At 42.0% G+C, this 14,317-nt stretch overlaps 1 protein-coding gene and 1 long non-coding RNA gene across 4 annotated transcripts in view; one reads left to right on the top strand and one right to left on the bottom strand.

Moving 5' to 3' along the window:
* Positions 1–5,276, bottom strand: part of Mospd1 (motile sperm domain containing 1) — a 25,502-nt gene extending 20,226 nt beyond the window's left edge. For all 3 annotated transcript variants that reach the window (XM_027432081.2, XM_035450057.1, XM_027432082.2), the window contains exon 1: positions 5,140–5,276. The gene's annotated coding sequence lies outside the window, so the exon portion shown is untranslated. The remainder of the gene's footprint in view (positions 1–5,139) is intronic.
* Positions 5,169–14,317, top strand: LOC113837587. Its single transcript, XR_003488266.2, has 3 exons — positions 5,169–5,282; positions 11,287–11,428; positions 12,950–14,317. It is a non-coding gene; the product is annotated as an uncharacterized LOC113837587 (long non-coding RNA).

Here is a 14,317-nt window from a genome sequence, read left to right as displayed (position 1 = left end):
TCCTCCACACTGGGTATATAGTCTTTGCCAAAATCCAAGAAAATGCAAATTAGCTAACAGCAATAAGTTTTACTCCTTTAGGCTCTTTAATATAAAAGCCCTTTCTCTTCCATGTTATAAACTCAGCAACAAAATATGAATTCCAGTATCACCTATCAGAAGCTTAATGCCACCAATAATATCATAAAGCTCATTTTATATTTTAATGCCCATACTATATTTTAATATATTTTAATTCTTCAAGAGCATTTTCTTTTACATTTTTTGGGTTTGGGTATAATATGCTATCTTTCTGGTGGAACTGACTACTACATACAAATCATACAGAGTCATAAGCTAATTCACATTTAAAAATAAAAGCTGAGTAGTATATACCAAAGAACACCCTAGCCATGAGCAGTGGGACAGGCCTTTAAATTCCAACATCTTAGGAAGCTAGGATAGGAAGATCACAAGGGGGGACTGGAAAGATGGCTTTTCCAGAGGTCCTGAGTTCAATTCCAAGCACCCACATGGTGGCTCACAACCATTTGTAATAGGATCTCATCCCTCTTCTGGTATGCAGGTGTACATGCAGAGCACTCATACATAAAATGTAAGTAAATAAAATTTAAAAAGAAGACCACAAGTTCAAGGATAACCTGGGCCACGTAGCAAGACCACATATCAAAATAAAATTAGTGGGTGGGCACAGTACATAATGCCTATAATCCCAGCACTTGAGATGCACAGGCAAGTAGAACTGTGTGGGTTCAAGGCTAGCCTGGACTACATAGCATATTCAGGACAACTGGGGCTACAAAGTAAAGCCCTGTCTCAAAAATAAGTAAAATTAGTGATATACAATTATAGTCCCAATATTAAGACTGAAGGAGAAGAATAGTGAGTTCAAGGCTAACCTGGGCTACACAGTGAGTTCCAAGACAGATTGGGCTACAGTGAAACTGTCTCACAAAAAGCAAATGAATGGATAAATAAATACATAAGCAAACAAAGCCTTTAAAGGGGCTGGGAATGTAGCTTGGGGGTAACGAGCTTGCCTAGCATTCATGAAGCCCTGGAATTGATCAAGTACCACACAAAAAGCAATGTCTTAGAGAAATGTCTTTTTGTAAATATATGGCTGGGTGTGGTAGCACAAGCCTGCAATCCCAGCATTTAGCATATAGATACAGAAGGGTTACTATGAGTTGGTAGTCAGCCTGGTCTACATAGCAAGTTCGAGGTCAGCCAAACCTACATAGTATATATAGTGAGACCTTATCTCAAAACAAAACAAAACAGAAAACCACATACCAAAAAAGAAAACAAAATACCCTGTTAAAGCAAAAACAACTTTATTTCTCCATTTTAATAAACAACTTACAACATGCTAATATCTTTGGTTATTACAAGATGTGCAAAGAATAATAATAATCTATATTAATTCTGTATTTACAATATGTAGATTGGTACATGTGGCATATAGAGTTTTAAGACCTTTATTTAATTCCAGGCTTTGGGGAGCGAATCATTGAGCACATCATAGCACTCAGAAGGCAGAAGCAAAAGGATTTCTGAGTTAGAGGCCAGCCTGATCTAGTACCAGGCAAGCCAAGGCTACATAGTGAGACCCTGTCTCAAAACAAAATGAAGTAACAATATCTTTCATTTATTCACCATATACTTAGCCTTACTATATCAGGAGTATGAGGGAATATGAGAAAAGATGAAAACAGTATTTTTACCTTTGAAAGCCCAGACTAGCAAGGAAAACATATCATAGGTATTAAAATATGGTGCTATTGTGATGTCAGGACATATATTGAAATGCCAGTTGACACAGTGTGCTCTGGGAGCAAAAACTGATGGTTTGTATCTGGGGTGGAAGGAGTAAATTGCAAGAAGAACGTGCAGAGGCATAAAAGAGATAGGGGCACTCACAGTGAGCATGTGGCACTGCATATGATTGAAATATGTATGGGCAAAGTAACAAGAAGAGGGAAAACTGGAAAGGAAGTTGGAGGTAGATTGTGGAAGGATCATTAACTTTCCTAAGCTTGGAGCTTGTCAGACACGGAAATTCTTAGTGCCTGCCCTACACCTACTGAATCAGGAATGGTGGGAGTAGAGTCTGGATCTGTTTTTTGAGTTGTCTGGGTAGTTCTGAGATTCACCAGCTTAGAGAACCCCTGCTACAGGCAGTGAGAAACCTCTGAAGGGATTTGTAAGCAACAGAGACTGGCCTGAAAAGTTTGGAGGTGGGTGAATGGTGGCCATTGACTATCCAAGTCCAACACCTGCCTCCAGTGTAGCTACAAGAAGAAACTGTTGATGACTATGGCATGGGGAGATGACGTAAGCTGAGGCTAAGGTTATAGGAATGGAATCAGATTTAAGAGATGTTTCAAGTGACCAAAGGTCAATCAAGTGACGAAAGCACAATCATACAGATGTGTCACTGAAGTGGCTTTTACATAAAAGCTGTAGTCTTGTTGTATTTGTCAATTTATAGACCCCAGAAAAAGAGAAGCTGAGAGCATTCCCTATGTGGTTCTTTTTTTCTTTCCATAGACAGGGTTTCTCTGTGTAGCCCTGGCTGTCTTGGAACTCTGTAGACCATGCTGGCTTCGAGCTCCTATGAATTAGACTTTGGGCTATACCCTGAAGGTCAAGAAAGCCAAGCAGAGCTGTTATTTCTCATTTGGGAGGCATGATTTAGTATGGGCCATCTTCAATTACCTGATGAAAAGTAAGACAGGTACACGCCAACCTACATGACTAATTTACCTCCGTTTTTGAGACAGAGTTTCACTATGTAACCCAGCTGGTCTGGTACTCACAGTATAGATTAGGCTGGCCTCAAACTCACACAGATCCACCTGCCTCAAGACTAATGCAGGATACAATTCCTATTTTTATCATGCTTTTTAGTTGTTACAATATCTTGCCTTATTTGGCCAACATATTTGTTCAAAAATAGCTCCCTGTCAAAAACTACACATTTGCCAGGCATGGTCCCTCATGCCTGTACTCCCAACATTTGGGAGCCTATGTCAGCCAGATTGTTGCTCTCCATTTTCTATGTTAAGTTCCCTTTTTTGCTTTATTGTGATTTTGTTTATTTGTTCTGGTTTGCCTTTTTGTTTTTGTCTTGTTTTTCGAGACAGGGTTTCTCTATGAACAGCCCCGGAAGTCCTGGAACTCAGTATGTAGGGGCCAGCCTTTAATTCAAGATACTATGCAGTTTAGCAGCTTATCTTAAGTCTTTTTTAAAAACAAAAGAAGGAGCTTGGCATTGATAGCATACGCCTTTAATCCCAGCACCCTGGAGGCAGAGGCAGGTGGATCTCTGTGGTCTACAGATGGAGTGACAGGACAGGCTCCAAAACAATACAGAGAAACCCTGTCTCGAAAAAAAAAACTAATTAAATTTAAAAAGGGTGGAGTAGCAATATTTTGAGACATCCCATATATAGTCATGGCCAGGCTTAGTAAGGAATGGGATGGGTTTTGTAGTTTCTTATGTTTTCAGACAGTGGACTTGAATATAAATCCCCTATGAGAAAAAAATATATATATACAAAATTTGAGATGAATAGACATGAACAATTTGAGGAAGATAGATGAAGTATCTATTTTCTGTCTTTGCCTACAAAGGGATTACCACTTTACACTGAAATACTGCCTATTACACTTGACTATATATATACTACATGTAAAGGGAATCTATCACAACCATTTCTCACAGATTTGAAAAATTCTAAAGTTTCAAGTATCCTGGCATGTTAGAAAACCCATGTTGCTTTTCCAGTTCTACATATCCTTCAGACACCAGTTTAATCTCACATCCTGTTTGAGTGTATAGATTGTACAGCTTCAAAGACACATTTGGCCATGTTTCCTGTTTTCCAAACTCACCACCGATCTGTACCAAATAAATGTGTAAAAAGGTGGGTGTTTACCCCTTACTCAATTTCCTGAATGTAGTCTTTAATGGGCAAAGAGGTTTCCCAATACTTACAGGAAGTGTGGACAAGATTTTCATCACTAAGAATGTATTAAATCCCATGTGTGCCTTTCTTGAAAGAGTAGACTTTCTCCTTCTGTCTGGAATTCACATTAAGAATAAAATGTGTTCCAAAAGAACAGGACTGCCTTTTAGGCAAAATTCGGGAACTTGAATTTTTCATACATCTCTTCATTTCCTTAAAGAACAAAATGCTAGGACACTTTTCACTTCATATTTGCCCTGTGGCTCTCCTAAGTGAAATTTCCTTCAATTCTACTGGGACACCAAAGCTACTTCAGTGGGAGAAAGACATGTCAGTTACTTTCCTCACAGGGGAACCACAGAACTTTAAAGGCTGATATCTAGAGAGGTACTAAAACCGTCCTCCTTAAGACATCAGCCCCACCTGCTTGGGGCCCAGCCTTTATTGCTCTATCCCCACACTGCCCTGCTCCATGTGAAACTGGTCATGTGAGCCTGTTTACAGCTGAGCAGCTGGTGCAACCATCAGGATCCGTGCAGAGGTCCAGGGAGGGGTGAGGAGACAGGCCACGTACCCCCTTTCTCCCTTTTAATTCCAAGAAGACGTTTGCTTCCAACACAACCCTCCCCGTTTGTTTCTCCACCTCCTTTCATGTCCCTTCAGGCAAAGCCACCCCGGGACGCCTGGCTCCACCCCCCCATTTCCTCCCAGTTGCTCGCTGGGGGGACCGGCTTAACTGCAGGAAGGGCGAGGACAGTGTCACCCCGAACAGGGTAGTAGACCGACTTCCCTCCCGCAGCCATCCAGGCAATGTCCGCCAAAGAGTTGTCCCTGGAGCCACATCCCCAGGGCAACTGAACTCTGCCAGGCAGGCAGCGGGAGGCTTGGGAAGTTGCCTTCACCCTGGCAGGGGCAGCTAGCTACACATCTGCTGGCCGGACCCTGCGGAAGGACCACCAGCAGTCAGAGAGCGGTGGACCCGCTGCCTAGTCCCAGCCACCCACCGCAGCCGGCACCGCGCCGTCCTGCTGTCAGTCACGGAGCCAAGCTCTGGCTGCAGATCCTGGGCATTGTCTACACGGGGGGGCAGCCTGGGCCACGTAAGTTCCACGTTCCTCTACCCAAGTCAGAGGAAGTGGGTGACGGGACATTGGGGGACTCTCACCTCAGTAACAGTGGCTCTTTCCAAAGCAGCAGCGACTGCTCCTTGCTCCTTTGTCAGCGTCTCCAGACTGCACTGCCTGCTGGGATACGGGAGGACTCAACTGCCACCTCTCCCCGCCCAGAAGGATGAGTCTCAACTGGAGGGTGGGTGAGAAGAGGGAGAGAAGGCGGACCTGGGGGCGGGGTCTAACCAGGGGCGGGACTTCGTTGTTGCCACCTGGCTTCTGGGCTTCCTTCTCAGTGCTTCAAACTACTTCCTTCTTTGTTGTGTGTTATTCCTCCTCTTCCTCTGACCCCTGAGAAGATTAGAGGCTTTCTCAGAGAGCAATCTCTTTGCACTCATTTGGTGGTGACCATTGACATCGGTCTCATTCACTCCTCTCCCCAACCCAGAATACACTCAATGAGTACCCAAGGCCAGTGACTCTTCCTTTGAGACATGTCTTGATGACCAGCCCTCTGTCTCCACTCTAACATCAGCTCGGCAGACTGCTTAGGCTCCAGGACTATTCATGCTGCTACAGTAGCCTCCAATTTGGATTCATTCCTTCCACTGTTACTTTTGTCTAAACTCCTCTGCATAGCCTTGTCTACACAACAGGTTCCAGGACACCCAGGGCTACATGTGAGACCTTGTCTCAAAACCAATCAGCGAAAGATTTTTTCAGCTAGGCATGGTGGAACACAGCTGTAAGTCCAGCACTCAAGAGGCAAAGTCCAGAAGATCCAAAGGATTGCATTCCAAACCAGCCTAGTCTGCATAGCAATACCCTGTGGGGTGGGGTAGTATGCTGGCTAGTTTATGTCAACATGACACAAGCTGAAGTCATCTGAGAGGAGGGAACTTCAATTAAGAAAATGCTGACTGTAGGCAAACCTTGAAGGCATTTTCTTAATTAATGATTGCTGTGGGAGGGCCCAGTCCATTGTGGGTGGTGCCATTTCTGTGCTGATGGTCTTGGGTCCTATAAGAAAGTAGGCTGAGCAAGCCATAGGAAGCAAGCCAGTAAGCAGCACTCCTCCATGGCCTCTGTATCAACTACTACCTCCAGGTTACTGCCCTATTTAAATTCCTGTCCTGACTTCCTTTAATGATGAACAGTGATATGGAGTGTAAGCCAAATAAATCCTTTCCTCCCCAACTTGCTTTGGTCATGTTGTTTCGTTGAAACAATAGCTTCTGGACTTAACTACGATACCCTGTGTTTAAAAAGAAGTTTACTGGGCTGGTGGCATACACCCTTAATCCCAGCACTTAGGAGGCAGAGGCAGGGGGATCTCTGAGTTTAAGGCTTAGCCTGGTCTACAAAGTGAATTCCTGGACTACATAGAGAAAGCCTATCTCAAAAATAAATTGAAAATTCAAACTTATTTACTCAAAAAGAAAGAATAAGGTATAATGGTCATAGGTCCTGTCTCCACAAGTATAAGACCCAAAGACTTCTTCCTGGTTGTCCTACCCAAGCAATGGGTAGCCATCAGCTATCCAGTAACTGCCAGAGACAAGAGCCTAAGTGATACCTTTACTCACAGATTCAGTGTGTAATGCTATTATCTGTCTTTTGAATACCTATCTTTCAGGATCCAGGGGAAATGCCAGTTTCCCAACTAACCTTTCAGAATCTTCCATAAAAACCTTGTATCTTATTTGTCTGAAGCATAGCCTGACTATGTAGCCCTAGACTGACACTCACTGTGTAGATCAAGATAGTTCTAATTTAGAGTGATCCTCCTGTCTCTGTCATGCTGGGATCACAGGCATGCACCATCAAGCCCAGCAGATTCTTCCATAAGAACCATTGACTCCTACTCTGTCACCAAAGAACACTTCTTATTCTGTTTTGTAATTCTTCCTCACATAGGTAACATGTTTATATTTTCCTTTCTACTCTGCCTAGGATATGAATACATCAGAACAGGTCACAGCTGCCAACATGATGCCCCTTCTACAACATATATGCATACAGTTTAATTAAATGTGATACTGCATCTCTACTGCATCAGAAATCCTAAGTAGGCCCAGAAAGAATTCTAAGCAAGGCTTTATATGATAGTCACCCTTCCTTCACTAGGACATCTCTCCATCTTGACCCGACCAATGTCGCTTTTGCAAACACAAACTGGTTAGGCAGCAGAGCATTGCAAAAGGACCAAAGCCTGTACTCCTCTTGCAGGTCAGACTGGTTTGTGGTACAAAATGTGGTTGCGGAAGACATAAGTGGTGCAGCTCATAGGAGAAACCAGTGCAGAAAAGTATATGGTGCCACAGAAAATGATTAAGTTTCCATATAAATATGCTACCTAGCTTTGGAGGCTTTTTGATTCCTATTGGTTCAGTCTATCCTTGGGCTCCATATCAGTTCAAACCTTATGTACATTGTCTGTGACATAAAGTATTTTGCAAAAGTAGGCATTAAAATAAAAAGACTCTTTTCTAGGTTCATTAAAGCCCTGGGATGAGGGGAAGCTGGGATATGGTAACAATCCAGCAACCACCCACAGAACTAAGTCTACAGTTGTAGTTTACACTTAAGAAGGTAAGTGGTCTTTGAGCTTAGAGAGTAGGAATCTCTAAGTGTAGCAGATTAACGAAGATACTAAGAAGAATATAAAGCCTTAATTTAGGAAGCTAATCCTGTTGGTCCACACAACTCTGGGTCTGCTACATGCTTAGCAGTTTTAGAGAATATATAGGATGTAAAGCATGGCTGATCCCCTCTAAAGGGGCAGCTTCTGTGATCTAACAATAGATACCTTACTTTTTGTTGTTCTCCAATCATTTAAGGTGTGGTTGCTTTCTAATTATATTATAGACTATATAATGGCAGATGTTGAGAGAATTCCTTCCCTAGAGAGATGTAAACAAAGTCTGCTTCCTCTTTATAAGTCCCCAATAACAAACTAAAGTATGATTCCACTGAAGTTCAACCTGGGGAATCAAGGAGTTTGAGGCTTAGTTATAGAGCATGACTGAGGGATTGCCTACAAGTGTATGGGTGATCCCAAAGCCACCTTGGAAAGTCTTCACACAGCATGGACAATGGCTTCTTAGCTGCAAAAGGGAGCATCCCTTCATTAGCCTTACTCAGCCTATGGACTCTAGCACCTATAGAGACCACTGAGGCCAAGAGTAGTTAAGACAGAATTGCACACATACAAATGGCTGAGCAGAATGACTGGAACCTCAGGTAATAGTCCAGTGACCCACCCCAGCCCATTTTTCTTTGAGGGACTGTCAACAGTCTGCAGAACTGGTTGCAATGGCCTCTTCCAACAAGTTCAGTCGTTCTGATAAAGATAGCCTATATGAATTACAGGCTTTTGGGAGGTTCTATTATGGTAACATGTATGGTGTATATAAAATATCATAAACTGTATAATGCTTTTCAAACATAAGGTCTGTTTTGTTATTAAAATTCTTTCATTTAAAAATTTTAAAAATATTTATTTTTATTTGTGTGTGTATATATTTGTGTCTGTGAGAGGTTCTGTGTACTGTGTAGTTGCAAGGTTAGAAGAAGGTGTCAGATCCCCTGGAACTATAGCTACAGATGGTTTTGAGCCACTATGTGGGTGCTGAGAACTAACCCAGGTCCTCTGGAAGAGCAGCAACTGCTCCCAACCACTGAGCCATCTCCCTAAGTTCTGTTATTAAAATTCTTAACATTCTACAATTTAGCCATATGTGCTTAGGAATCAAAGTGCTTTATTACAAATCTTGGGACAATACCTTTATTTAATGTCTACATTTTGCTTTTTAAGTAAGCATACAAAGTAAAGGGTTTCATTATTACATTTTCCTACATATGTATCATTCTTGGTTCTAATTCATCCCCCTACCCTCCTGTGACTGGGTTCCTACTGTCAAGTATTACATTTGCTGTTTCCTTATCAAATCTCTTCCTTCCCTCTTATGATCCACTTTCTAATTTCATAACACACACCCCTGACCCTCTCTGTCGTCTCTCACCCCCCAAACACTTTTAAATCTAGGATCAATGCAAGAGAGAAACCCCACAGTATTTATCTTTCTGAGTCTGGCTTATTTCACTTAATCTCCAACTGCATCTATTTTTCCACAGTTGTGACTTCATTTTTTCTTGGTTGCTGATTGAAACTCCATTGTGCATATGCACATTTCTATATCCAAGAGTGGTCTAGCTAGGTTATATGGTAGTTCTTTTTTTTAGGGACATTTTACTTGGAAGATGACTTTCCAAATCTACCTAAGGGTAAGAATGACTTTTTAAAAAGCAGATTCCAGACCCTTTACCAGACCCAACAAATGGTCGACCATACAATTAAGAATGATTCCAGGTAGATCTTATCCTTAGGCAAGTGTGGGAGATTCTGCTATGAACAGTTAGGCACATACCAATGCAAGCTCATTTAGGATTCATTCTGAAAAAGTCCTTTTAGATAAAGGGGAGGGGAACACAAACAGAGCTTGGAAGGAGTCTCCAGCCAAGCAAACAAAGAGTCAAATTATGCCGATAGCTAGTCTGGATAAAACCTCCTTGTACTTCCTTATCCTTGCTCCCAATGTTCTAGAACCTGGCTCCAGGGGAAATAAGAATTGCAGCTAATCTAACTAACTTACCAGGGAAGTCATATGATTAAACAGGATCTTTACTGCCTCAAACTAATTGGTGAGGTTCCAAACATTTCTTAGTGTTACAATGCTCTGACCAACTAGTGTTGTTAGATACTTTCTCCAGAGTTCTCACAGCCCCCAGCCTTCTTTGATGGTGTTTTAGTACTCTCATCGTTTTCCTGTTCGTCTCTCAGGTGATAAGGGCTGGACCTAGTCTAACACACCCTGTTACAGCTGGTGCTTTGCACTGTGCGTTATATAGTGTAGGGGCTCACACAGAGCTGACTGTTCAAATTGCCAGTTCATTGTCTACTTTACCAACTACTGGAGGAGCTTATTGGGGGCAGCCAAAGTTCAACTTTGGGCCTTCATGTCTTAGCTTGATTTTAAACACACACCATGTTCATGTCATTATTCATGCTGCTGTTGTTGTTGCTTCTGCTGGTGTGTGTGTGTGTGTGTGTGTGTGTGTGTGTGTGTGTGTGTGTGTGTGTGTTTTTCTACAACATGCGCAGCTGTTGTAGAAAATCCACCATCACCATCTGAATCTCCTATCTGGTTCTTTGTACAAACTTACAGAATCAAAGCACAGGAGAAATTGTCCTATATTTTATGGCCACACCACATCTTTACACGTATTAACAATTATCAGTTACATTAAAATTCTTAGTAAATTGTCTGCTATATGTCACACTTTGTATAAATGACTTTTTCATTTTTGTTTTGTTTTTTTTTAAAAGAGTAGAAACACTTTCCATGCTGCAAGAGTTTTGGGTCGCTTTAGAGATGGCAAGGGAGCCCTATGACTTGAACTGTGGGTTACTTAGAGCATGTGTGCAAAGCCAAGGATGTTTTTCATCTTCTGTTGTGGCAATAAGGGCACCTGTACTGTTTGTATCTGTCAAATTACAACACTATTTACACAGGCTTTCAAGTCATCTTGCTAAATAAAGTTGACTAAGATAAAGAAGAATGTTGTGGGCATAGCACTGAGATAAAAGAGAGAGAAGAATCATTTTCATCTGTTGGTTTTAAATTTTCTTTTAGATTTATTTATTTTATTCTATGTATATGTATGTGTACCATGTGCATGCTTTGTTCCCAAGCATGTCAGAAGAAGGCATTGGATCCCATAGAACTGGAGTTATAGGTGGTTGTGAGCCACCACGTGGAGGCTGGAAATCAAACCTAGGTCCTCTGCATGGACAGCAAGTATTCTTAGCTGGTGATCCATCTCTCAACCCCAATTCTTATTTATTTATTTATTTATTTATTTATTTATTTATTTATTTATTTATTTTGAGATAGCATCTCACTATATCGTCCTGGCTGGCCTAGAACTTACTAGTAGACCAAGTTAGCCTTGAATTTACAGAGATCCACCTGCCTCTGCCTTCTGGGTGCTAGGATTAAAGATGTACACCACCAAACCCAGCTTGCTGTTGTCTTTTAAGGCAGAGTTTCACTCTGTGACCCAAGCTGGCTTCAGACTCATGAGCAATCATCCTTATTCCGTCACCCATGGCCTTAAACTCCTAATTCTCTTGCTTCTAGGTCCCAAGTGCTAGCACTACAGGTAAGCACCACTTCACCCAGGATGGAATTCTTGCTGACTGTACAACATGGCTGTGGAATGAAGCATATGAAGCACGTGGACTTTCAGAAAAGCATGGACTAATGACCTCTGGAAACTAGGGTAAATTGCTTAACCAAGCTGAGCTGAGAGAATAATGTATGTTTGTATAGAGAGTAGAACATAGAAGACCTTCAGGGATTTAAAGAAAGCCCAAGGGTTACAGAAACTGGTTAACTTTGTTGTACAGCATCAGGGAGTGGGGGTGCTGGGGATGTAGCTCAGTTTGGTAGAGTGCTTGCCTGAGGCCCTGGGCTCAATCCCCACACTGCATAAAGTAGGCATGCTATGGTTACTGCATCTCTGAAATCCTCAAACTTTAGAGGCTACTATGGACCACTTCAAGTTTGAGGTCAACTGGGACTACAGAATGAGTTCAAGATTGTGGGAGACCCTGTCTCAAAAGAAAAAAAAATGTCAAGTGGAGTCTATGATAATTATGCTGTGTGACCCAAATACTGTCTTAGGCCAACTCCAAAATCTGGCTCATATCTTAACACTCAGCCCAGGGGTTCCAGTTTACACTTCCTCATATTTCAATGTCTCCCTGCTCTTGGACATTTGTCCATGTCATTTTGCTTCTGTTACACATAAAATCCTAGGTTTTTCCATTTTCTACAAGAAATTCTGACACACTCAGTATTTTCTATATTAGATAACTATCTCAACATTTTATTAGATAACTAACTCAACATTTTTTGAAACAGAGTCTCATTATGTATCTCTGGCTGTCCTGGAAATCACTACACAGACCAAACTCACAGTGATCCACCTGCCTCTGGGATTAAAGGTGTATACCACCATACCAGGCCACTTTTACCTCAATTTGCAAGTGGTTGTTGTAGAGGTCCCACTTTGTATTTTAAATAGCTTTCTACTCTTTTTGTTTTTGAAGGGCCAGGAGATTCCAGGCTGGCCTTGAACTTGGGAGTCTCTTTATCTGACTTCCAAGTGCAAAGATTACAGGTGTTAGGCAGCCCACCCAGATTTACATCTCAGATGCATCATGAAATTTGAGTGTTGCCCTTTGATATGTTGTCTACACTGTGTTCCAAAAGGCTAAACACAAATGTGAGCCTTAAAGATAAATTGGTTTTATTGAATGCCATCTAAATTTCTAGGTAGAAATTTTTTGGTTAGCCTAATGGCCTGCCAAGCAGGAGAAAAGCCAATGTGGGGAATGTAAAGAGCAAGGTCCCAGGTGATAGAACCTTTAGAAAGGAACAAAGGAAAATGAGGGGGACACCAAGATAGTACATTTCAAACTGTGGAGTCTGAAGACATATCTCAGTGGCTAGAGTGCATCCTGCTTTTAAAAAGGACCCAAGTTCCCAGCCCTCACGTTGTGCAGCTCACAAATGCTTATAACTCAGGTTCCAGAAGGACCCAACTTCTGTGGCCTCTAAGGGCTCATGCACTCATTCGTGCACACACCAACTTAAAAATGATAAAATGAATATCCTTAAAAATCCAACTGTGCATGCCTTTCATCCCAGTGCATGTTGCACACATGAGAGGGGGGAGGGGGAGCATCCACGATCCAGGATATAGCACATTTACCCACTTCTCAATTTTCTCCACAAGCAAACCTGGAAGACAAACAGAACTCATATCTGGGGAACAACAAACAAATGGATTTTAAAGGAAAGCACAGATGGCATAGCACATCTGGAATGTTTCTTCACAGAGGCACAGCTGATTTTGCTGACTGGGATGAGTAAACCAGGCAGGGAGATCCTTCAGCAACACATACTTAAGATGTAGCTTGTGTATAATTATACTCCCCTTCAGCCCATGTGATTTCATACTTCAAAGTAACCAGCCCTATAATCCAGTTGTATTGTTTCCAAGAGTGCATGGCAGGAGGCAGGAGTCCCGAACTGCGGGGTACTACTGATGAAGAGCTTGGAGAAGATGCATTCAGCTCTAGGATACCACTTCATCATTGACACATCCCAGCTGTGTGTGACTTTAGTCAAGCTTTCTCAGGGTAGCCCTGGCTTTCTTATTTATAAAATGGAGATGAGACTGGTATGGTGCCCTTATGTGTAATCCCACCACTGGAGAGGCTGAGGCCAACTCAAGTTCAGCCCAGGAAACCTTGAAGCTGATAAATGTGTTTTCTATTGAGCCTGACGACCTGGATTGGATGCCCAGGATCCATGCGGTGGGAGAAAATCAACTTCCAAAAGTTATCTTCTGATTTGCTCACTCTCACCATGTCTTGTACACCTCACAATACACACAAATAAATGTAACAAATTAAAAAACAATTAAAATTCTAAACTAGATAAGTCAATTCCAAGCATGCTGAGTCATCTCTTCAGTCCTATGTCCATCTCTTAAGAGGTATGAAAGGCTAGGCAGGCATAGTAGTGCACACCCGTAGTCCTAGAATTTAGGAGGTAGAGACAGGAAGATTAAGACTTCAAGTTTATTCTTGGCTACATAGAAAGATCAAAGCCAGTCTGGGCTATATGAGACCTTTCTCAAACCAAACCAACCAAAGAACAAAAATCTAGCTACGTATGTTGGCTCTCACTTACAAGTTCAGTGCATGGGAAGCAAGGGCAGGGAGAGCTTTGGAATTTTGAGACCTGCCTGGTCAACATAGTGACTTCCTGGCCAACTGCCAACCAGGACTATACAATGAGAAGTCATTTGAAACAATCAAACAAAAAAGGAGGTATGAAACTGGGTAGGGACCATGTAGCTTAGTAGTGGAGTACTTGCTCGGCATAGTCAAGCCCCAGAGTCATCACCAGGACCATCTGAAAAAAATACAGATCTGCACACTCCTTTAGGAATGGTTTCTTTGACAGAAACTAGCTAACTCAAGTATCCTGTATTCTTACAAATTACCAAAGTCATCAGCTCTTACTCATCTGTCTCATCGTGTCCCTGCTATCCACAGGACCATAGGACATGATACTTTCATGACCTTTTTCTTTG

The sequence above is a fragment of the Cricetulus griseus genome, chromosome X, assembly GCF_003668045.3.
Source record: "Cricetulus griseus strain 17A/GY chromosome X, alternate assembly CriGri-PICRH-1.0, whole genome shotgun sequence".
NCBI lineage: Eukaryota > Metazoa > Chordata > Mammalia > Rodentia > Cricetidae > Cricetulus > Cricetulus griseus.
Note: the sequence above shows the minus strand (reverse complement) of the source record. Positions and strands in the feature narration are given on the sequence as shown.